The following is a 22,794-nucleotide window of genomic DNA, read 5'->3' on the forward strand; positions in this document are numbered from 1 at the left end:
TGATGTACCATGAAAGACAAACCAGATTTTTTGACTCATATTACTATGGGATGTTTACAAGCAAGAGGTGATTAGGATCATGTACGGTAGTTGTCTTTAGTAAGGGACTACTAAAGGCAACCCACATATTCTCTATGAATATACTGCTATTTGGGGTCTGCCCAAAGATCCCAATACTTAGTTCATGTATAACTTGGATCAGTATACGATGATGGTATGTCTTAACTTTCCCCAAATCTCAACCTGTAGTAGAAGCTTGCAATGCTTGGCATGGCACAACAGCTCTCAATTATTTGGCCTTGAAATACGGGCGAATAGGAGTCATTCAGGATTCAGCCATGTTTTTGCTCCGTGTCATGGCTGAATCCTGAATGACTCCTATTTGTATAAATAGGGCACTACATAGGCAGCAGTGGTAGTTTCTTTTTCCCTGCCATGGAAGCGCACTTGTATACTGAGGAGGAAAGCAATTTGCATTACAGCCGTGAGGCGGCTCGGCTCGGTTTTCCCTTTCGGGCGCTCTCGTTTTCTGTTAGAATTTGGTAAAGAAAAAAAATATATATATATTATTTACCAGCTTACCGGGTCCATGAACATAAATCTGACAGCTGACAAGGTCGGGATATAAACGAATCGAATACAAACCACCCGCCAGGACTCCTACTTATGCGGCTCCAGCTTATCCTTGAAGCTGGAGCCACAGCTGGATGAAGCCGGCAGCGCGCAGTGATAAGAAGGGAGAGAAAATAGTGCCAAGCAATTTCGAGGTCTGACTTTTTATTTGGCAACGGTTTTGTGATGCAAATATATCACTCTTTTGAACACATACTGTTTTGAGACGAAAAACGTTTTACTTTCGTGACCCCAACAAACTTGCCGGACTACTTTCGTCTGGACCAAAACTGGACAAGAACTGGACTCACAGGATGCTGTCAGGGGTAAGTCAGTGTGTTTGCACGACACTATTGATGGGGATGCCATACAGATTCATGTCAAAAATCCCGAACTATCCCTTTAAGCCAATCACGTGAAGACGCAAGCAGTAAGCAAATGCCTTTAGAGTATAATAGATAACAGCCACTAAAAACACAACTCAGAGTGCGCATACTCTTGGCATCACTGAAGTGGTGTCTTCTCTTCTCTTTCCTATTTTATACATGTTTTATATGATCTTCTATAATAAATAACTGAAAAGACAACTGCTAAGCATTCTGAAGTATTTATTAGAAGTTTCCATTACACTAGTTTTGGCATTTATGGCGAAGGATGTTTAACTTCTGTTGTGTGTCCTTCAGCTTGCCAGTGATTCTTTGCTGTTTTGAGGTGAAGGTCTTTTACTTTCAATTTACGGATGACCTTGACTTTCCTGATTATCCCTTGGCGAACGTCAAAGTGTGGAGAGAGAGAGAGAGAGAGAGAGAGAGAGAGAGAGGGGATTTGCTGAAAATTGGTAGTTTTTTGATGATTTGCTACTAGCATCTACAAATTTTCAAAAATTGAAGTCAGATCTTGTGCATATTTCTTCACTTCTTAGAGGCAGAACATCATCTCAAAGGATCAAAATGCACTTTAGCATAAAAGGAAGTAAAATATCACAAAAGGCAGAATATTGTGGAAAGATGGCATAAGAATTTATCCTTGCAAGGTCAAAGCATTGGATAAGTTACAACTGCCCACTACACCAAAACAACTGAAAGGATTTTTGGGGTCAGCAAACTTTAATCACATGTTAATCCCCAAATTTTCAAGCATAGTTGCACCTTTATTACCTTTATTACAAAAAGGAGTTAAATTTGAATGGGGACCCTCCCATCAGGCAGCTTATAATTTACAGGGTCATAGACTGCAGAGCCTGGACCAGGACCTTCTGACTGCTTCTTGACACTCACTCATTTGTGAAGGCCCTTCCTCTGTTCTCTCCCTCTCTTTTCAGCTGCCTGATTCTTTCTCTCTCCTGTCTCCTTTGTTGAATTTTTAAAACGACAACAGTCTAAATAACTGATCCACAAATTGTGGACCACAATTAAATATTATTGACAATAGGTTATGTTAGGGTAATGCTTGCTAATGAAAAGGATAATCTATCCATCACAACATTAATTATCCATTCAACATAGCATGACTATAATAGTCAACACGGGCGCAGATAGAGGGGGGGACGGGGGGGATTCGTCCCACCCAGATTTAAATTCACCTCGTTAGGTCCCCCCCACTTATAGGGAGGAAAAAACGTCTATGCTGTCTTTCTTTGCATAAGGCAAACCTCACGGAAAAATCAAAAGACTAATTACCATTCAGTTTATTGAGGTGCACAGCAGTACATACATAGTTGCAACTGCGCAGACTGCACAGGTTGCGAGCTCGAGCTTGATTGCTATGGTTACCCACAACAAGTTTGACAGGCATATCGGGGACAGCTCCTCCTAGTTCAGGACCCCAACACGGCATGATGAGGGGTGCCAAAAGGTAGAAAACGATTGCATTGTTTTTTCAAAAAAAAAAAAAAAACGACTGCAAGTAAACTGTGCCTTATTTTGTCATATCACCTTGCAATTTTTTGATAGTCTGTTCAAAGTAATGTCGTAGTGAAAGTAAAATCGTACGGAGTAGAGATGCCTTTCTGGTAGCCTCCTTCTTTCGGTGGTAGCCTGTAGATACAGTGCTCAGAAGGCAGTTTTAATGTTTAATCTGGCGTTCCCTGCCATAATTTCAGCGAGCATATTGTTTCATAAGGAAACTTTGCGAAGAGTTGTTGACTGACTGCTGCTCACGCAACACACAGGCATAGTTAGAAAGTCAGGATGCACTGGTTTACACTTTACACACACATAGCCCAGCCTCTCGCTATGTTTAACAGTTGGAACTGAGCGGTTTTAAAACTAGTTTTGCAGTTTTGCAATTTCTGTGCGTGATGATAATGTGTAAACTTTGGATTTCCATAGGCTATGTTAAAATGTTATCATTGTCCTGGCCTGCAGGTAGTTCCTGGTGATGGCAGTGAGGGAGGTGAAATAACATGTATACACACTACCGTTCAAAAGTTTGGGGTCACCCAGACAATTTTGTGTTTTCCATGAAAAGTCACACTTTTATTTACCACCATAAGTTGTAAAATGAATAGAAAATATAGTCAAGACATTTTTCTGGCCATTTTGAGCATTTAATCGATCCCACAAATGTGATGCTCCAGAAACTCAATCTGCTCAAAGGAAGGTCAGTTTTATAGCTTCTCTAAAGAGCTAAACTGTTTTCAGCTGTGCTAACATGATTGTACAAGGGTTTTCTAATCATCCATTAGCCTTCTGAGGCAATGAGCAAACACATTGTACCATTAGAACACTGGAGTGATAGTTGCTGGAAATGGGCCTCTATACACCTATGGAGATATTGCACCAAAAACCAGACATTTGCAGCTAGAATAGTCATTTACCACATTAGCAATGTATAGAGTGCATTTCTGATTAGTTTAAAGTGATCTTCATTGAAAAGAACAGTGCTTTTCTTTCAAAAATAAGGACATTTCAAAGTGACCCCAAACTTTTGAACGGTAGTGTGTGTGTGTGTGTGTATATATATATATATATATATATATATATATATATATATATATACACACATATACACACACACACACATATATATACACAAAATGGAATCATTTGCTGACAGCTCAGTCCCCCCCAGTTCAAAAATCCTATCTGCGCCCCTGATAGTCAATGTAGGTTAGCTGCAGTTCTATTAAATTTCAGCATAAAATTGTCAGTGTAGGTTTGCATCTCACTGTAGCCCTATCTGTAGGCTACTTAACTGTTATTTTCTCACCTTCCCTCCTTCTCTTTGCCTGCTTAACTTCTGTTAGCTTTCCAATTCCGAACGTTAATTTTGTTTGTTGCAGCCTTTTGCTCATTTTTTTTTTAAATTCGGGTGAATGAAGATCACATCAGGCAGGAATTAATAGGGTGTCAAGTTCATTTATTTTGGACAACGGATTTGTGGCTGTTGAAGTTTATGCGAGTTGTGGGAGACTCTCCGTTGCGTTCGTTCATGAGTTGAGGCGTCCGGTCTATAAATAGAACACACTCCGCCTCCGCGATTTCCAACTAACATTATCGTGCTCTGACTTCTCTCAGATCAATCTGTGACGACGTGTCATGTGACGCTGCTCTACTGCAGGGAGAATGGTCTCATCAGGTCCACTATCATTTCATATGAAACAAAACCTGAAGAAAAACAAACTGAGGACATGACCTCCGCATAACTCTGCTGACTAATTCTGAGAAGAAGAGAAATTCCTGTAATTAGTTTAGTACCGAGATCAGCAAGGCACCTGAGTGCTGCTAGTGGTATAAACATGTTTATGTAGCCAAAAGGAGAGGGGGGATTGTAATACTCCGACTACGCCACTAGGGAATTTACCTAGACCATCTCATATCATCTCTAGCCGCTTTATCCTGTTCTACAGGGTCGCAGGCAAGCTGGAGCCTATCCCAGCTGACTACGGGTGAAAGGCGGGGTACACCCTGGACAAGTCGCCAGGTCATCACAGGGCTGACACATAGACACAGACAACCATTCACACTCACACCTACGATCAATTTAGAGTCACCAGTTAACCTAACCTGCATGTCTTTGGACTGTAGGGGAAACCGGAGCACCCGGAGGAAACCCACGCGGACACGGGGAGAACATGCAAACTCCGCACAGAAAGGCCCTCGCCGGCCCCGGGGCTCGAACCCGGACCTTCTTGTTGTGAGGCGACAGCGCTAACCACTACACCACCGTGCCGCCCCTTACCTAGACCAGTATCGCCTTAACAGGTGTCTCAGTTATTACCCATAGACTGTTCTATAGCACACAGGTTCGTTGTACCCGCAAGACAAGAAACATGTTTCCATCCATGAAATTCAGTTTATTGAAAAAGTCTCTCATTTCATTCTCATCTCATTATCTCTAGCCGCTTTATCCTTCTACAGGGTCGCAGGCAAGCTGGAGCCTATCCCAGCTGACTACGGGCGAAAGGCAGGGTACACCCTGGACAAGTCGCCAGGTCATCACAGGGCTGACACATAGACACAGACAACCATTCACACTCACATTCACACCTACGGTCAATTTAGAGTCACCAGTTAACCTAACCTGCATGTCTTTGGACTGTGGGGGAAACCGGAGCACCCGGAGGAAACCCACGCGGACACGGGGAGAACATGCAAACTCCACACAGAAAGGCCCTCGCCGGCCCCGGGGCTCGAACCCAGGACCTTCTTGCTGTGAGGCGACAGCGCTAACCACTACACCACCGTGCCGCCCTGAAAAAGTATAAAAAAAAAAGTATAAAAATATATATTTATGAAACAAACTCAGCACTCACAACCACACACTTGTATGTACCACCTCAAATGAAGAGGGAAGAAGAAAAGAAAAAAAATGTCTAGGCTGGGGGCTTACCCACGAAAAGGACAAGTCTTTGGCCTCGGAAAAGTCCCAGGAATAAAACACCCACTCACACGTGAACACACCCACAGCAAAAAAATATATCCAACCTAATCACAACCACAGCACACTAAAAAGAAAATTAATATAACTGGAGGTGGACACAATAACAAACACACCTAAAAACATATACATCTACTCAACAAAATTGGTATAAACCAAACAAAATTAAATACACAAGTTAAACTAAATTGACACAAAATTAATTCAAACAAAGCAACCCAAAACAAAAAACAAACTAATGAAGTGTATACTGGTGATCCACGGTAGTTGCCAGAAATCCTCCCACCAGTACACAAAGGAAAAGAAAAGAAAACACACAAAACAATTAGCCCACACAAAGTAGGCCAACAGAAAACAAAATATAACAAACAAAGATAAATTACAAATACAGACACTCTCACAGACAATCACACACAACGCGAACAGAACAGCAACGCCACACAATTGCAGCTGACATACAGCAAAAACTCTGTTCGCCGTCAGACCAATCACACAAAATCAGGGCCAAGCAAAACAGCAGAAAGCACCCCAATGAATGTCGCGTACGCCCACGATTTCTAAACTGCATCATAAAATATCACGTTAATTAAAAAAATACGTGAAACAAATTAATTCCAATGCTCCATCAAGCTACATACCGGGGGAGCAGTATCAAGTTGCTTGCGACGCCGAATTCCACAGGTTCAGTCACAATTCTTTAATACTGCAGAAAGTTTCTCGGTTACAATAAACACGGAACAAGCTGCCAACATAAACTGAACGGGAACCTACCGGTACAGGATATACAGACTCAAACGTGCAGCAAGGTATTAGCGTAGCTCACCAACGGAAGCTGCAGAAAGTAAAACATTACTCACAACGCGAGGAATAAGCCACGACGTGTCACGTGACGCTGCTTTGCTGCAGGGAGAATGGTCTCGTCAGGTCCACTGTCATTTCATATGAAAAGAAAGTGAAACGAAACCTGAAGAAAAACAAACTGAGGACATGACCTCCGCATAACTCTGCTGACTAATTCTGAGAAGAAGGGAAATTCCTGTAATTAGTTTAGTACACTGGCGGCTCGTTAATAGGGGCGATTTGGGCGACGCACTCCCAAACAGGGAGGGAGATTTTTTTTTTTTAATCTACTCCTACTACCAACAGTAATGTCATTGTCCAATCAGGCTAAGGTCGCGCCTGGTGTAGCCACGCCCTTTTGGGGCGATTTCTGTCAGGTTCAGATTTGCCCCAAAATCTCCCATTGACACTAATGGTACGTACGTTTTTTTTTCGAAAATCCTGCTCCCAATGCATTTTCTATTAGGTTTTATGTGCGCGCACAAGCAGCGTGCTTACGTCATACGCCTGTTACGCCAAGCAAGTGTTGCCAGATTGGTTTTAAGTGCATTTTGGCGGGTTTTGAACATAATTTGGGCTGGAAAACGCAATTTGCGCGGGAAATGTGTGAACATTCTATGAAGAAGATGGCGAGTGTTGAGTGCAACAATACGATAGCGTCTCTGAAAGAAGTTCCCTTTAGTCGTCGTACCAATGAGGAGAAAACGGCATTTCAAACAGCTAGGACCTCCTAGACCGAATTTAAACATCAAGCAAGTGTCTACGAAGGGGGAGAAGACCTACTCAAGAGGTTTTAACAAGAACTGGTACCACCGGAAAACTTGGCGAGCTGGCTGTGATGTAGTCAATGCTCTTTTTTGCTACCCTTGCGTTCTCTTCCACCCTGGAAGTAGCACAGCAGACGGTACAGTGATATCTGATATTTGAATTTACTAGGCAAAAGTTGTTTTTTTGTGTGTGTGTTTGTTTTACCAATGGCAGTTTAACATTGCCATGTTTTTGTTTTACCAATGGCAGTTTAACATTGCCATGCTTGGAATATTTCAGTAGCCTCAAGTTCTCTCTGACTTGGTGTAAATTAAGCATATTTTCAGTTTTTATATATTGTACAGTATATGTGTTCATTGGAGCCAGCAGCACCTTACCTTTTTTCCAACTTGTTAAGCCAAGTTGCACTGACTACAAAACCTTGTGTAACCTTGTGTGTGTGTATAGCTAAATAACTAAAGCCTTTTGTGTTCATTGACATGCTTGTAATACTTTAAACTTCCTTTTAAGGCATGGCTTTCTGGAGGAATTCTTGGGGGGGAAAAACTGCAGAATTTATTTAGAATTATTTGTTGTTAAAATGGTGCAATTCCATATAAAATAAAACCACATAATTAAGCTGCACATGTTTGTTTGATGGTTCTGCTTTTCTTCATCTTTTTTCAAAACTTAAATAAACACTTGTTTTGGATTTATATCCTGCCACTTTAATTGCATTCTTTAGAATTGAAGAAATTAGAATATGTTTATAATTAAGAATTTGTGTCTAATTATTATAGAATACTGGAATAATATGAGAAAATAAATGAGTAATGTAATATTAATTGATTGTGATGCCAAATGTTTTGCTTTGAAGGCTTCACAATGAATCTTCCTTAGTTTTAGCCTGGCAAGCCAGACTAAATGTGAATATTTGCCACTCGTAGGCAAAAATATTTTTGGCCGCTAGGCAGGTGGGTCTAGTTTACTAGGCTACCTTAGTTTGCCACCTTTAACTTGTTCAGTGTTGCCACCTAGTGGAGAGAAGAGATATTGTCTATATTGATATCTGACTTTACCAGGCAAAAACAAGTTCGGCCAATTGATTTGCTACCTAGGTCAATTTACTTCAGTCCTGCGGACATTTACGGTCCGTGTAGACATAACGGGGGAAAACTGCCCCCCCTGAAAAAAAATTCAGGAGCCGCCACTGGTTTAGTACCGAGATCAGCAAGGCGCCTGCGTGCTGCTAGTGGTATAAAAACATGTTTTGTTTTTATAAAATGTACAACCCCGATTCCAAAAAAGTTGGGACAAAGTACAAATTGTAAATAAAAACGGAATGCAATAATTTACAAATCTCAAAAACTGATATTGTATTCACAATAGAACATAGACAACATATCAAATGTCGAAAGTGAGACATTTTATGCCAAATATTGGCTCATTTGAAATTTCATGACAGCAACACATCTCAAAAAAGTTGGGACAGGGGCAATAAGAGGCTGGAAAAGTTAAAGGTACAAAAAAGGAACAGCTGGGGGACCAAATTGCAACTCATTAGGTCAATTGGCAATAGGTCATTAACATGACTGGGTATAAAAAGAGCATCTTGGAGTGACAGCGGCTCTCAGAAGTAAAGATGGGAAGAGAATCACCAATCCCCCTAATTCTGTACCGACAAATAGTGGAGCAATATTAGAAAGGAGTTCGACAGTGTAAAATTGCAAAGAGTTTGAACATATCATCATCTACAGTGCATAATATCATCAAAAGATTCAGAGAATCTGGAAGAATCTCTGTGCGTAAGGGTCAAGGCCGGAAAACCATACTGGGTGCCCGTGACCTTCGGGCCCTTAGACGGCACTGCATCACATACAGGCATGCTTCTGTATTGGAAATCACAAAATGGGCTCAGGAATATTTCCAGAGAACATTATCTGTGAACACAATTCACCGTGCCATCTGCCGTTGCCAGCTAAAACTCTATAGTTCAAAGAAGAAGCCGTATCTAAACATGATCCAGAAGCGCAGATGTCTTCTCTGGGCCAAGGCTCATTTAAAATGGACTGTGGCAAAGTGGAAAACTGTTCTGTGGTCAGACGAATCAAAATGTGAAGTTCTTTATGGAAATCAGGGACGCCGTGTCATTCGGACTAAAGAGGAGAAGGATGACCCAAGTTGTTATCAGCGCTCAGTTCAGAAGCCTGCATCTCTGATGGTATGGGGTTGCATTAGTGCATGTGGCATGGGCAGCTTACACATCTGGAAAGACACCATCAATGCTGAAAGGTATATCCAGGTTCTAGAGCAACATATGCTCCCATCCAGACGAGGTCTCTTTCAGGGAAGACCTTGCATTTTCCAACATGACAATGCCAAACCACATACCGCATCAATTACAGCATCATGGCTGCATAGAAGAAGGGTCCGGGTACTGAACTGGCCAGCCTGCAGTCCAGATCTTTCACCCATAGAAAACATTTGGCGCATCATAAAACGGAAGATATGATAAAAAAGACCCAAGACAGTTGAGCAACTAGAATCCTACTTTAGGCAAGAATGGGTTAACATTCCTATCCCTAAACTTGAGCAACTTGTCTCCTCAGTCCCCAGACGTTTACAGACTGTTGTAAAGAGAAAAGGGGATGTCTCACAGTGGTAAACATGGCCTTGTCCCAACTTTTTTGAGATGTGTTGTTGTCATGAAATTTAAAATCACCTAATTTTTCTCTTTAAATGATACATTTTCTCACTTTAAACATTTAATATGTCATCTATGTTCTATTCTGAATAAAATGGAATTTTGAAACTTCCACATCCTTGCATTCCATTTTTATTTACAATTTGTACTTTGTCCCAACTTTTTTGGAATCGGGGTTGTATTTGACTAGCACTGTGTGAAGTTGTCATGATATGTATTGACAGCAACCCATCGTAAGAGGGTGTTGTCCTCTCAATGATACTAAGTAAACGTAATTACTTTATAGTATCATTGGTTCTGTTTCATACAGAAAAAAATACATGGATGAAATGTACTCTAATAGAGACATGAAACTTAGCTTTACTCCACCAAAATTTGCCTCTCAAAATGCGGGAAATAGCGTTTTAGAGGGTTAAAAATTCCAAAATTTCCCGGGGGGGCATGCCCCCGGACCCCACTAGATTTGGCACGCCTTTGGTGCACGACATGTCACCCCCCCATCCAAAACTTCTTGCCACTGCCTCTGCAATCATTTGGTTTATGATGATTGTATTTTGATTCATATATTCAGTAAACATACACCTTAAGTAATCACAAATGTATTTTGATTCATATAAACACACATACACTGATTTCTTTTTATGCTGATTATATATTAATTCAGGGCGGCACAGTGGTGTAGTGGTTAGCGCTGTTGCCTCACAGCAAGAAGGTCCGGGTTCGAGCCCCGTGGCTGGCGAGGGCCTTTCTGTGCGGAGTTTGCATGTTCTCCCCGTGTCCGCGTGGGTTTCCTCCGGGTGCTCCGGTTTCCCCCACAGTCCAAAGACATGCAGGTTAGGTTAACAGGTGACTCTAAATTGACCGTAGGTGTGAATGTGAGTGTGAATGGTTGTCTGTGTCTATGTGTCAGCCCTGTGATGACCTGGCGACTTGTCCAGGGTGTACCCCGCCTCTCGCCTGTAGTCAGCTGGGATAGGCTCCAGCTTGCCTGCGACCCTGTAGAACAGGATAAAGCGGCTAGAGATGATGAGATAAGATATATTAATTCAAAGCCAAGTATGTTCATTTTCAGTAAAGAATAAATGTTGATTCTATTAAAAGTAATAATAAATTGGTTTATGAATGATCATAATTACAGTAAAATACAGCAAAGACATTGAAATTGTTTATACTGAAGGTTGCTTTCTGTTAAATCACAGGCCTATTCAAAAAGTGTATTATTCTAACTCCAGCACCTGCAGTGTTATATGTTGTAATGAGTTAGTCAAGACCATGCTGAATTAAGCAATAGTTCATTCTGGAGCATGTTGCATGCTGATGTAATCAGAGGTGTCAAAGGTATTACCATTTATTACTCAAGTAGAAGTATAGATACTATGGTTTAGAAATACTTTTAATGAAGTAAAAGTATCAACTGAAGCTTTTTACTCAAGTAAAAGTAAAAAGTATACTGATTTCTAAACTACTTTAAAGTACAAAAGTAAAAGTAATGAAAGAGGAAAAAATGCTATTAAGGACAAAGGCGCAGCTTAGAAGTCCACATACAGTACATTCTCCTGACCCATTAAAATGTGTTTCATGGAGCACAAGTAATAATGACTTCTTGTCTGTAAGTGTTGTAATGGTGTAAAACTTCATACCTCAGAAGTAAGTTATCAATAAATTTTTTTGAAAATGTATATATTAAAAAAAAACACACACACAAACATGTCTCGACCACATCACCCCATCCTACTGATCCACACAGATGGAAAAAACAACTACAGTAATACGATTTATTTGAAAAGATTGCAGCATTGTAATGTCCAAAATATTGTATAACGCAATATTTTTGCAGTATGCTGGCAATCATTTTGTGTCCAAAGTTGCATTGCATTCACTGTCTAAACGGCAGTAAAAATACAGTATTTGAATGCTATGAATGAATTAATACTACACTAACACTACTGTAAAATTGCAGTTTTTTTCTTTTTCATATGGGACATGCAGTAGAGGCAGCAGGTTCCAGTTAAAATGCAAGAAAAACACTTTCTCATCCCTTCTAGTTACTGGCGCACCGAGAGAAGTCAGCAGAATGTTTGTGTTCCAGCAATGCAAGGCTGAACACAGGCGAGGAGAGAAAGGGCGGCCGCTGGAATGCCGACACACTACAAGCTAATATAACGTTTACTAAACTAAGGCCTGTCACTTTACTCACTAACACCCACCAAGATACCATAACTGCGTTTGTAAACTTAACCTGACTCAGAAAAGAGAATGCCGCATATGGTTCGTGGGGGGGGGATTCCACTCCTGACAAACGAACGAGAGCCCGCAATTTACTAACGGTGTCAAAGTCAGAGCTCTGATTGCTGTGTGCTTGGAGCGCCCTGAGTGGCAGTTTATTAGGTGGACAAAGTAATATAAAGATTGGCGCAATGTGTTAAATTTAAACAGTCACAAATGTTTTTCTGTCACAGTTGCAAGTAACAAGACTATTATAAACGTAACGAAGTAAAAGTAAATGCTTGAAAATGTAACGAGTAGAGATAAAAAGTAGGTTGAAAAATTATTACTCCAGTAAAGTAGAAAGTACCAAAATTTCTACTTAAGTAAAGTAACAAAGTATTTGTACTTCATTACTTGACACCTCTGGATGTAATACATTTTATGAAGTTATTCTGAATTGGGTATTGTTACAGGCTGCTCACACGGTCGAAGGCTTTACTGTAGTCTGTTGACACCAAAGAGCTCAGGGTACCAGGTTTATTGGAGGCCTTAAATAAATCGTTTGTTAGATCCAAAAGGCGGTGATTTGTGGATCGGCCCTTTAAACAGCCGAATTGCTGGGGGTCAATTTCAGATTTAATGTCCGACACAACCCACTGAGTGATGAAACTTTTGGCAACTTTGCCTAACAAAGAAGTCAAAGATATGGGGCGCAGTTCATTGACCGAAGGTGCTTTTGTTTTTGGCACAGGTACCACAACAGCGCATTTCCACTCTTCGGGTACAATACCCTGTTGAAGGGAAGCATTCAAGGGGCATACTCAGTTCACATGCAAATTATTTTATCAGTTTGCCTGATATCCCATCAGGCCCTGTGGCGTTTCTAGTTTTCACTCTCACAAGTTTATTGTACACATCCCACGGCTCTACCGATGGTGCTGGGAGTGAAGGCAGATAAGAAGGCAGCAGTGATGGATCAATCGGTGGCTAGTGTTTTGTTGATTTCATTGGCTATTCTTTGATAATCATTACTGTTCAGACCTTCAATATGGATGACCGGTTCAGAGCGATTCATATTGAACAAAGATTTGATTTCTCTGTGCCACTGGACCACATTTTCCTTCTTCAGTGATTTTATTTTTTCGTTGTAGTGAGCCTTTTTCAAATCCCTGATTTTTCATTGCACCTTGTTTTTCAGATGCTTCCAGGTGACATCATTTCTCACAAAGGCCTGTTGACATGCATACATCAGAGATTTAACAGCAGGTGTCATCCATGGTTTATCTAAATGGTGCAAACGTATACATTTCATGGGGAAAAACTGGCTAATTTTGACCTGTAGGATATTATGCATTGCTCAGATTTTTCCTTTACAGAAATGGCCGTGAAAACTTCATACCACTGATGGGAGGTTATCCACTGAACGAATGAGTGCAGACTCGAATCACGAATGGGTCTGCAAACTCATTTTACAATCTTGTTGGTCAAAGAACTCTCTCTCGGCTGCATCAACATGACGTTATGGTCGCTGTTGGCGAGTGGGTCCTCCACAGTAGGGGTTAAGTAGTACAGATATAAATTAGTAATGAGGAGATCAAGCATTGCTTGTCCCCTTGTAGGTTGATTGATGACTTGTTCTAAGTCATGACTCCTACACAGTCTCTTTACTTTGACACGGTTAAAATCTCCCCCAACAAGCACACCTATATCTTGGTACTTCACTCGTAATGAGTCAACATAAAATAATTTGAATGATAAGACAGTTTTACTGCTTTTCCTTGTGTGTGTGTGTGTGTGTGTGTGTGTTTTTTAATTATAGTCTAGTACATTGAATAGCTTTGGGTTTTGGCTCTTTTGAGTTTTTGAGGTGTAGGTGTGTCTGTGAGAGATAGGGTCACTGTAGGCACTATAATGTGGACACGTTTTTTTTCCTGCCGTTTTTTTCCTACTGTTTTCTAATGTTTCGTAAACCAAATCTTTAAAATTGAGTAGGTAAACTAGTGTGTAGCCCTGTGCCCAAGTGTGAGCCCTGAATTTTCCAAGCCCACTTGGTCCCTTTGCACACCACACACAGACTGGGAGATCCACGGTGTCTACGGTGGAGGACCAGGATGGAGGAACGCCTGACTCCAAAAACACAGCCTGTTTCTGCTGCTGAAATCATTTATCCACCGAACCAGAACTCTGTAACGATACGTTTTGTCTTCCACATGAGGTAATGCTCTGGTTTTTCATAACTTCTTACCAGACTAATCAAACAGCTCAACCGCGCGACACTGCCACTCAAACTGCTGCCTTGAGTGTGAAGGCATTAGTGTGTAAGCACGTGAAATTTCTATTTTATTGCTTCAGAAAAATGTTTCTTGTCAGTGTTTTGTCAGTCAAGGTGAAATTCATTCATTGGGTAAAGTTGCCGTTTGCTAGTATTTTAAGTTTTTTTTGTTAACTGTTAGTGCGCTTATGCTAGTGTTAGCTAATTTGATCATGCCTTACAACTTGGAGAGAAAAGAAAACTAGACTGCATTTCCGCAGAGAAAATGCAGTGTGCTTGCTGAGCTGTAGCAGAACAGCTATCATGCTAGCATGCTAAAAGCTAGCATGCCAACATGCTAACAGTTAGCATACTAACATGCTAACAGTTAGCATACTAACATGCTAACAGTTAGCATACTAACATGCTAACAGCATACAAACATGCTAAAAGCTAGCATGTTAACATGTTAATGCTAACATGCTAATAGATAACATGCTAACAGCTAGCATTCTAACATGATAATGATTAGCATGCTATTTGTTAAAATTCTAACACTAAGGCTAATATGCTGACAGCTATCATGCTAACAGCTAACAGGCTAACATGCTAATGGCTAGTATGTTAACTTTTAGCATGCTAACACCCTGAGGGTGACATGCTAACAGCTAACATGCTAACAGTTAGCATGACAACATGCTCAGGAGAACTCACTAACAGCAAACATGCGAACTCTGCATGCTACCATGCTAATCCTAACATGTTAACAGCTCTCATGATAACGTTAATGGTGAACATGCTAACAGCTGGCGAGCTAACAGCAGGCATGATATCGTAATGGGTAACATGCTAGCAGCTAGCATGGTAACATGAATGCTTATATGCTAATTGCTATTGTGTGTGCGTGTAAGTATTCCTAATAAAGTGGCCATTGAGTTGAAGTTGATTTGCTGTCAAATGAAGTCTCAAATGAGCAGATTCTTGCCAAATGCATCATCACCTATGGGGGAAGGGAGGAATGACTCAATCAAGCTTCCATTGATTAGCGGCAAAATGGAGAAAAAATGGACGGATGAATGGCAAGACAAAGACGAGTGCGGGTCAGAACCGATATCGTGTGTGATGGGTGCCATGATTTGGTGGATGTGTGGTGAAGTGTTACTGAGCAAAACTCCATTCATTTGAATGGGGCCAAAAATCAGTGGAAGCCTATGGAGGTAAAAAGAGATGCATGAAAACCAAGGAAAAGATGAGTGCAGGTCTCAGATGAGGGGATGGATCTGTGTGGTGACTTGGCCTGAGACATCAAGTGAAGTTTCTTGAAGTTTGGTCACTTGGTTAAAAAAATTGATGGAGAGTGAAAGTTTTTCTCCTGAAACGCCATTAATTTTCAATGGGGCCAAAAATCAATGCAAGCCTATGGAGGAAAAAGGGATGAGCAAAAAGAAAGGAAAAGTATGAGTGCGGGTCAGAACCGATTGCATGTACAGTATGTGTCGGGAGAGTTGGCCTGAAGTATCACATGAGGTTTGGTGCATCTGCAATGGAGCGTGTCCGAGTAGGACGATTCGATTCATGAGCCCTATTCATTCTCTATGGGAAAAAAACAAAAGAAAAACGACAAGAACAAGAGAACTGGCGCGTTGATCCAAAAGCTGTATACAAGCACACTACACCACTTCGGGCCAGACGTCTCAGAGTTGGAACGGCGTCTCTATCTCGAACGCCCTAGGAGGAGTAGTGGATCCAAAAAACATGTCAGAATAAGGCAGAATAAGTAAACTTAAGAAGAACAATAGTGTGCTTGCCTTTGGCAAGCATACAGCAGCCTTTGGCTGCTGTGTGCTTGAGCAAGCACACTAAAAAATGAAGGGACTTTGATCCTTCAGTTAGTTGATGTAATTAAGTGTTGTACAACCCCAATTCCCAAAAAATTGGGATGCTGTGTAAATTGTAAATAAAAACAGAATTTGATAATTTGCAAATCATGGGAATCCTATATTTCATTTAAAATAGCACAAAGACAACACATCAAATGTTGAAACAGTAATTTTATTGTTTTGTGAAAAATATATGCTCATTTTGAATTTGATGTCAGCAACATGTTTCAAAAAAGTTGGGACAGGGGTATGTTTACCACTGTGTTGCATCACCTCTACTTTTAACAATGCTCTGTAAACTTTTGGGAACTGAGGAGTCCAACTGCTGTAGTTTTGAAAGAGAAATGCTGTCCCATTCTTGCCTGATATACAATTTCAGTTGCTCAACAGTTTGAGGTCTCCTTTTGTCTCCTTTTTGTCATATTTTGTGCTTCATAATGTGCCAAATGTTTTCAATGGAAGACAGGTCTGGACTGCAGACAGGCCAGTTTAGCAGCCTGACTCTTATACTACGGCACCATGCAGTTTTAATATGTGCAGAAAGTGGAAAAGATTTTGTCTAGATGGCAGCATATTGCTCTGAAACGTGTATATACCATTCAGCATTCATGATGTCTCCCTAGATGTATAAGCTACCTATGTCATGTGCACTAATGCACCCTCATACCATCACAGACGCTGGCTTTTGAACTGTGCACTGATAACAAGCTCTCCTCTTTAGCCTAGAGGACATGGTGTCCATGATTTCTAAAAAGAATTTCTAATTTTGATCCATCAGACCTCAGGACAATTTTCCACTTTGCCTCAGTCTGTCGTAAAAGTGCTCGGGCCCAGAGAAGATGGCGGTGTTTCTGGATATTGTTTATATGGTTTTAACTTGCATTTGTGGATGCAGTAATTAACTGTTTTCACAGATGATGGTTTTCTGAAGTGTTCCTGAGCCCATACAGTGATTTCCACTGCAGATAATGCAGTGCTTTTAATGCAGTGTCGCCTGAGGGACTGAAGATATTGCACTTCCTTGTAAGCAATGTGTTTATTTGGTGATTTTCCTCTTTTATTTTTATTTGTTAGCCTGTTTTATTAGCTTGGTGAATTGGACAGTTACTCTTTCATACTGAACATTTGTTCACTTTCTAGGATGAGTTAAAGGCAACTCAGGAGGGAATGGTGGCTCTGGTGGCAGTGGTCAATGAAGAGGGGGAAAAAGACAAAAAGACAGCTGGATGTTTCCAAAGTACAGGTCATAACGGGAAGGTAATTGCCGTGAGTTATATTTAGTCTATTTACAAAGCTTCTGTGATTTTTAATGCAGCAGGATCACATGGCCATGGGAAACAAAACACCAATAATTGTTTCATATATGTTTGACTCTGTACTGGGATCAATATTGGCATACCATACTGATACAGCTTCTCACTGCTAATCCTGATTTATTGTTCAAAAAGTTACATTGGTTTAGTATTGGCTGCAGCAATTAATTATTTTAGTAATCAAGTATTCTACAGATTACTCCATCGATTATTTGAGTAATCGGAAAAGTAATAATTTTGCGTTATTAAAGAGCAATAGTAAATATACAAGAGAAAATGAGACAAATGTCCGAAAATGAACACCTAATTGGTTTCCTTTTTAGAAAGAAATCACTTGTAAATTGTCCATTCTTCCTTTAACAGCGCAACAGCAGTAGTAAAACTCTCTCACACCATGATGGTTAAATTTAGTCCACAGCATACGGATCACGAACCACCTGCATTCCCTTGCACCACTGCTGTGCTGTATATGGATTAAAGAATTTGCATCAATGATTTTAGTAAGAGTTGCTCCAGTTTCTCAAGGAATTGTTTTAGTTCAATACAGGATGCAGGATGGGGAAATAGTACCATAAGTAATTCAGCCTTTAGTCAAGTCAAATTTATTGTCAAATATGCTATACATGCTCGACATACAACACAGATGAAATATCAGTCCTCTCTGACCCACGGTGCAAACAGGCAATGCAATAAATAAAAATAGAATAATTGAAAAAACAAACAAACAATATAAACAGTATACAGTAAACACTCCAGATAGGAACTAGACATAGACTAAACACTCAAACAATATAAACAGTATAAATAAACAGTATAAACACTAGATAATAACAAGACATAGACTAAACACTCAGACAATATAAACAGTATAAACACTCTAGATATGAACTAGACGTAGACTAAACATTCATATATATATATATATATATATATATATATATATATATATACACACACACACACACACACACACGCACACACATAAATTAGTTCAAATAACCAAACATTCAAGGGCACTTGAGGTATAGCAGGTAAACATGAAATAAACAGTATAAACAAACTAGCAGCTGTTAAGATGAGGTAGTGCGGAATAGTGCAAATGAGCGAGGTAAAGTGAGATGTGCGGTCCCTGAGTTCAGTGTGTTAATGAACGATGAGGTGTGTGTGTGTGTGTGTGTGTGTGTGTGTGTGTTTGGGGGGGAACTGTGAGGATGACATGTCAGATGCTGAAGGGGGGTGTGCGAGCAGAATTTGTGGCAGGGGGCAGAGGGGGGAGGAGGGGCAGAACAGGGAGGGAGTTGAGCCTCCTGACTGCCTGGTGAAAGAAACTGTTCTTGAGCCTGCTGGTTTTGGCCCGGAGACTCTGCAGTCTCCTCCCCGACGGCAGCAGGCTGAAGAGGCTGTGAGATGGGTGGGTGGGGTCACCTGCAATCCTGATGGCTTTGCGGGTGAGGTGGGAGTTATAAATATCCATTAGAGAAAGGAGAGAGACACCAATGATCCTCTCAGCTGCTCTCACGATGCGCTGCAGAGACTTGCAGCAGGACACGGTGCAGGCGCCGTACCACACGGTGATGCAGCTGGTCAGGATGTTCTCAATGGTGCCTCTGTAGAAAGTGTGCATGATGGGGGCTGGAGCTCTTGCTCTCCTCAGTTTGCGGAGGAAGTACAGACGCTGTTGGGCTTTTTTGGCCAGTGATGCAGTGTTGTTGCTCCAGGACAGGTCTTCAGAGATGTGCACACCCAGAAACTTGGTGCTGCTCACCCTCTCCACTGCAGCACCGTCGATAGATAGTGGAGCATGCTGGGTGTGCTCTCTCCTGAAGTCCACAACAATCTCCTTCGTCTTCTCCACGTTCAGACGGAGATTGTTGTCCTTGCACCACATGGCCAAGCGGCTCACCTCACTCCTGTAGATTGTCTCATCGCCATTGTTGATGAGACCCACCACAGTCGTGTCATCCGCAAACTTAATGAAGAGATTTGAGCTGGATGTTGGTGTGCAGTCGTGGGTCAGCAGAGTGAAGAGGAGGGGGCTTAGCACACATCCTTGGGGGGCCCCCGTGTTCAGTGTGATGGTGCTGGAGGAGTTGCTGCCGACCCGTACAGTCTGTGGTCTCCCCGTCAGGAAGTCCAGCAGCCAGTTGCACAGGGAGGTGTTGAGTCCCAGCTGGTCCAGTTTGTGAATGAGCTGCTGAGGAATGATTGTGTTGAATGCTAAGCTAAAGTCTATGAACAGCATTCTGACATACGAGTCTTTTGTCTCCAGGTGGGTGAAGGCTGAGTGGAGGGCAGTGGAGATGGCGTCATCGGTCGAATGGTTGGACTGATATGCAAACTGGAAAGGATCCAGGGCAGGGGGGAGGGCAGACTTGATATGCCTCATGACTAGCCGCTCGAAGCACTTCATGAGGATGGGAGTGAGCGCAACAGGGCGGTAGTCATTGGAGCAGGAGGGAGACGGCTTCTTCGGGACCAGGATGATGGTGGTGGTTTTGAGGCACGTGGGGACAACAGCCTGGCTCAAAGAGATGTTGAAGATGTCTGTAAAGACATCTGTGAGCTCCTCAGCACAGTCTCTCAGGAGACGACCAGGAATGTTATCAGGACCTGGGGCTTTTCGTGCACTTGTTGTCCTGAGATCTCTCCTCACGCTGTCTGGGGACAGCGTCAACACCTGGTCGCCAGGAGGTGGTGGGGTCTTCTGTGCCGTGGTGCTGTTGTCTGCCTCAAAGCGAGCGAAGAAGTCATTCAACTGATTCAGCAGAGACGTGGAGTTGTCACAGGTCTGTGGCAAGGGCTTGTAGTCTGTGATGGTCTGAATCCCCCGCCACAGGTTCCTGGTGTCTCTGCTGTTGTTGAAATGGTCAGCAATGTGCCTGGAATACTGTCTCTTGGCCACCCTGATGCCTCGTGACAGATTGGCCCTAGCTGTCCTCAGGCCCACCTCGTCCCCAGCTCTGAAGGTGGCGTTCTGAGCCCACAGGAGCCAATAGACTTCCCCTGTCAGCCATGGCTTCTGATTGGCCCGAATGGAGATGGTTCTGGTAACCGTAATGTCATCCATGCACTTCCTCATGTAGGCAGTGACGGTCTCCGTGTACTCCTGGAGATCTGTGGTGTTGTTGTAGGTGGCCGCCTGTCTGAACATGCTCCAGTCAGTGGTGGAAAAACAGTCCTGGAGTGCCTCTGAGGACCCCTCTGGCCACACACGTATCTGTTTTATAGCTGGTTTGGTGACTTTAACCAGCGGCCTGTATGCTGGCATTAGCATAACAGTGGAGTGATCTGAGGCCCCAAGGTGGGGGAGGAGTAGGGCTTTGTAGGCATCTTTATGCATGGTGTAAACATTGTCCAGAGTATTGTTTCCACGTGTAGGAAAGTTGATATGTCCATAGTATACTGGTATTACATTTTTTGTGTGTAAGAGTATGTAATGTACAAAGTAGTACAGTAAAGTAATAAAGTCCATTGATAATTAACTACAAAGTGTAATTTTTTAGTAATTAGAGTAAGCCAAAAGTATAACTGAGCATACTATTACTACAATAAAAATATTTTAATGGTTTATTGCATGTATGGACTCTCACAATACATTTTTTATGTCCTTAACAAAAACTTTAATCTCTCTAATCAAGCATGTATATTAGTACATACACAGCCATATACTTAAGTGTACTAAGTATACTTTGGTGTTCCACTTTAGCACATAAAAGTACACTAAATACACTTCAAATTTTTTTTACAATTTAATTAAAATTTTTAAGTGCACTTAGTGCAAAATTAGTTGTTCCAAAATAGCAAACTTCAAGTTAAATGATCATTCACTTGAAGTATACTGAAGTCTGACTGCAAGTACATTCAGGTATGCTAAAATTTAATATACTTTGCATATTTTTTTTAAACAGGGAACTATTACTAGGCACATAGAAGAAGATTGTAAAATATCATAAAAATGGTGTAAAGTAAGCAACTTGCTGCTAATGTAAACAAGTGTAACTTTGTTAATATACATGGTTAAGGAAAACAAATGTCTAATAATCCAATTATTTTGTAACACTGTATTGCCACAAGTAAAAAACAAATAAAAACAACAACAACAAAAAAACCCTATAAATATCTGGAAGTCTTCATCAATGGAAAAATGACGTGAAAAGTACATGTAGAAAATGTATACAAAATTAGACCTATTATTGGTAATCTTACAAAAATGAAGTACTTTATTCCACATAATCTATTCATGACTTTATCTCATCTCATCTCATTATCTCTAGCCGCTTTATCCTGTTCTACAGGGTCGCAGGCAAGCTGGAGCCTATCCCAGCTGACTACGGGCGAAAGGCAGGGTACACCCTGGACAAGTCGCCAGGTCATCACAGGGCTGACACATAGACACAGACAACCATTCACACTCACATTCACACCTATGGTCAATTTAGAGTCACCAGTTAACCTAACCTGCATGTCTTTGGATTGTGGGGGAAACCGGAGCACCCGGAGGAAACCCACGCGGACACAGGGAGAACATGCAAACTCCGCACAGAAAAGCCCTCGTCGGCCATGGGGCTCGAACCCAGACCTTCTTGCTGTGAGGCGACAGCGCTAACCACTACACCATCGTGCCGCCTTCATGACTTTATATTACTCATTAATCACCTGCACATAAAGTATTGTATAGAAACTTGGGGATCGAATTACATCCACTTAAAGCATATACACAGAGCCATGGCCTGACTTTCGTTTATAAATGCCTTGAGACCTCAAGAATGGCATAGGAATAGTTTTAAGCATTAACAATAAATCTAATATAGTAATTTTTACAATTAAAATGATTCATATTGGTAGCCGTCTGGGTGAATGACTTTGACATCCGTAACGTCACAGCAGGAAGTCTATTGGTCTCATCGCCATTTCCGCTATACTAAAGCTGACTGCAACTTCGATCCTCCATTTTGAGCTAATTTATTGCCATGCCACGTAGATGTGTTGCTGGCCGGTGCAGCAACATGACAGAAGGTAGATTTATATTGCATTCATGACCTAAGAATGTTCAAACTGCAAAGATTTGGATGCATTTTGTGAGACGTTCACGGGCACATTGGCCACCTCTGAAGTGGTTTCTCCTCTGCTCTGCACATTTTACTGAAGACTCATATGAAACCTCTGATCTGTTGAGGAGCATTGACTATAAGCCCGTATTGAAAGAGGGTGCAATAGCAACAATTAAATAAAACGACAAGAAAAGGAAAGCAATTTGTTTATTTATTTATTTTAGAAGGAAAGTGAGTTTAGTTGCACTAGTTTTCCCGGAGTGAGCCGAGGGTTGTTGGTAAAACCCGGGACGGAACAGGACATGAC

The 22,794-nt window shown here is 41.4% G+C and overlaps 1 protein-coding gene across 4 annotated transcripts in view; it reads right to left on the reverse strand.

Annotated features, from left to right (window-relative positions):
• The window catches only part of LOC132873613 (uncharacterized), a 145,058-nt gene extending 138,464 nt beyond the window's left edge, over positions 1 to 6,594 (reverse strand). The window contains exons 1-2 of one of the 4 annotated variants that reach the window (XM_060909343.1): positions 6,265 to 6,324; positions 6,132 to 6,196 (exon numbers count right to left, since the gene is read on the reverse strand). The gene's annotated coding sequence lies outside the window, so the exon portion shown is untranslated. The other 3 variants (XR_009651580.1, XM_060909344.1, XM_060909342.1) reach the window with 3 other exon arrangements.
• Positions 6,595 to 22,794: the final 16,200 nt, after the last annotated feature.

This window comes from Neoarius graeffei, chromosome 25 (genome assembly GCF_027579695.1).
Source record: "Neoarius graeffei isolate fNeoGra1 chromosome 25, fNeoGra1.pri, whole genome shotgun sequence".
NCBI lineage: Eukaryota > Metazoa > Chordata > Actinopteri > Siluriformes > Ariidae > Neoarius > Neoarius graeffei.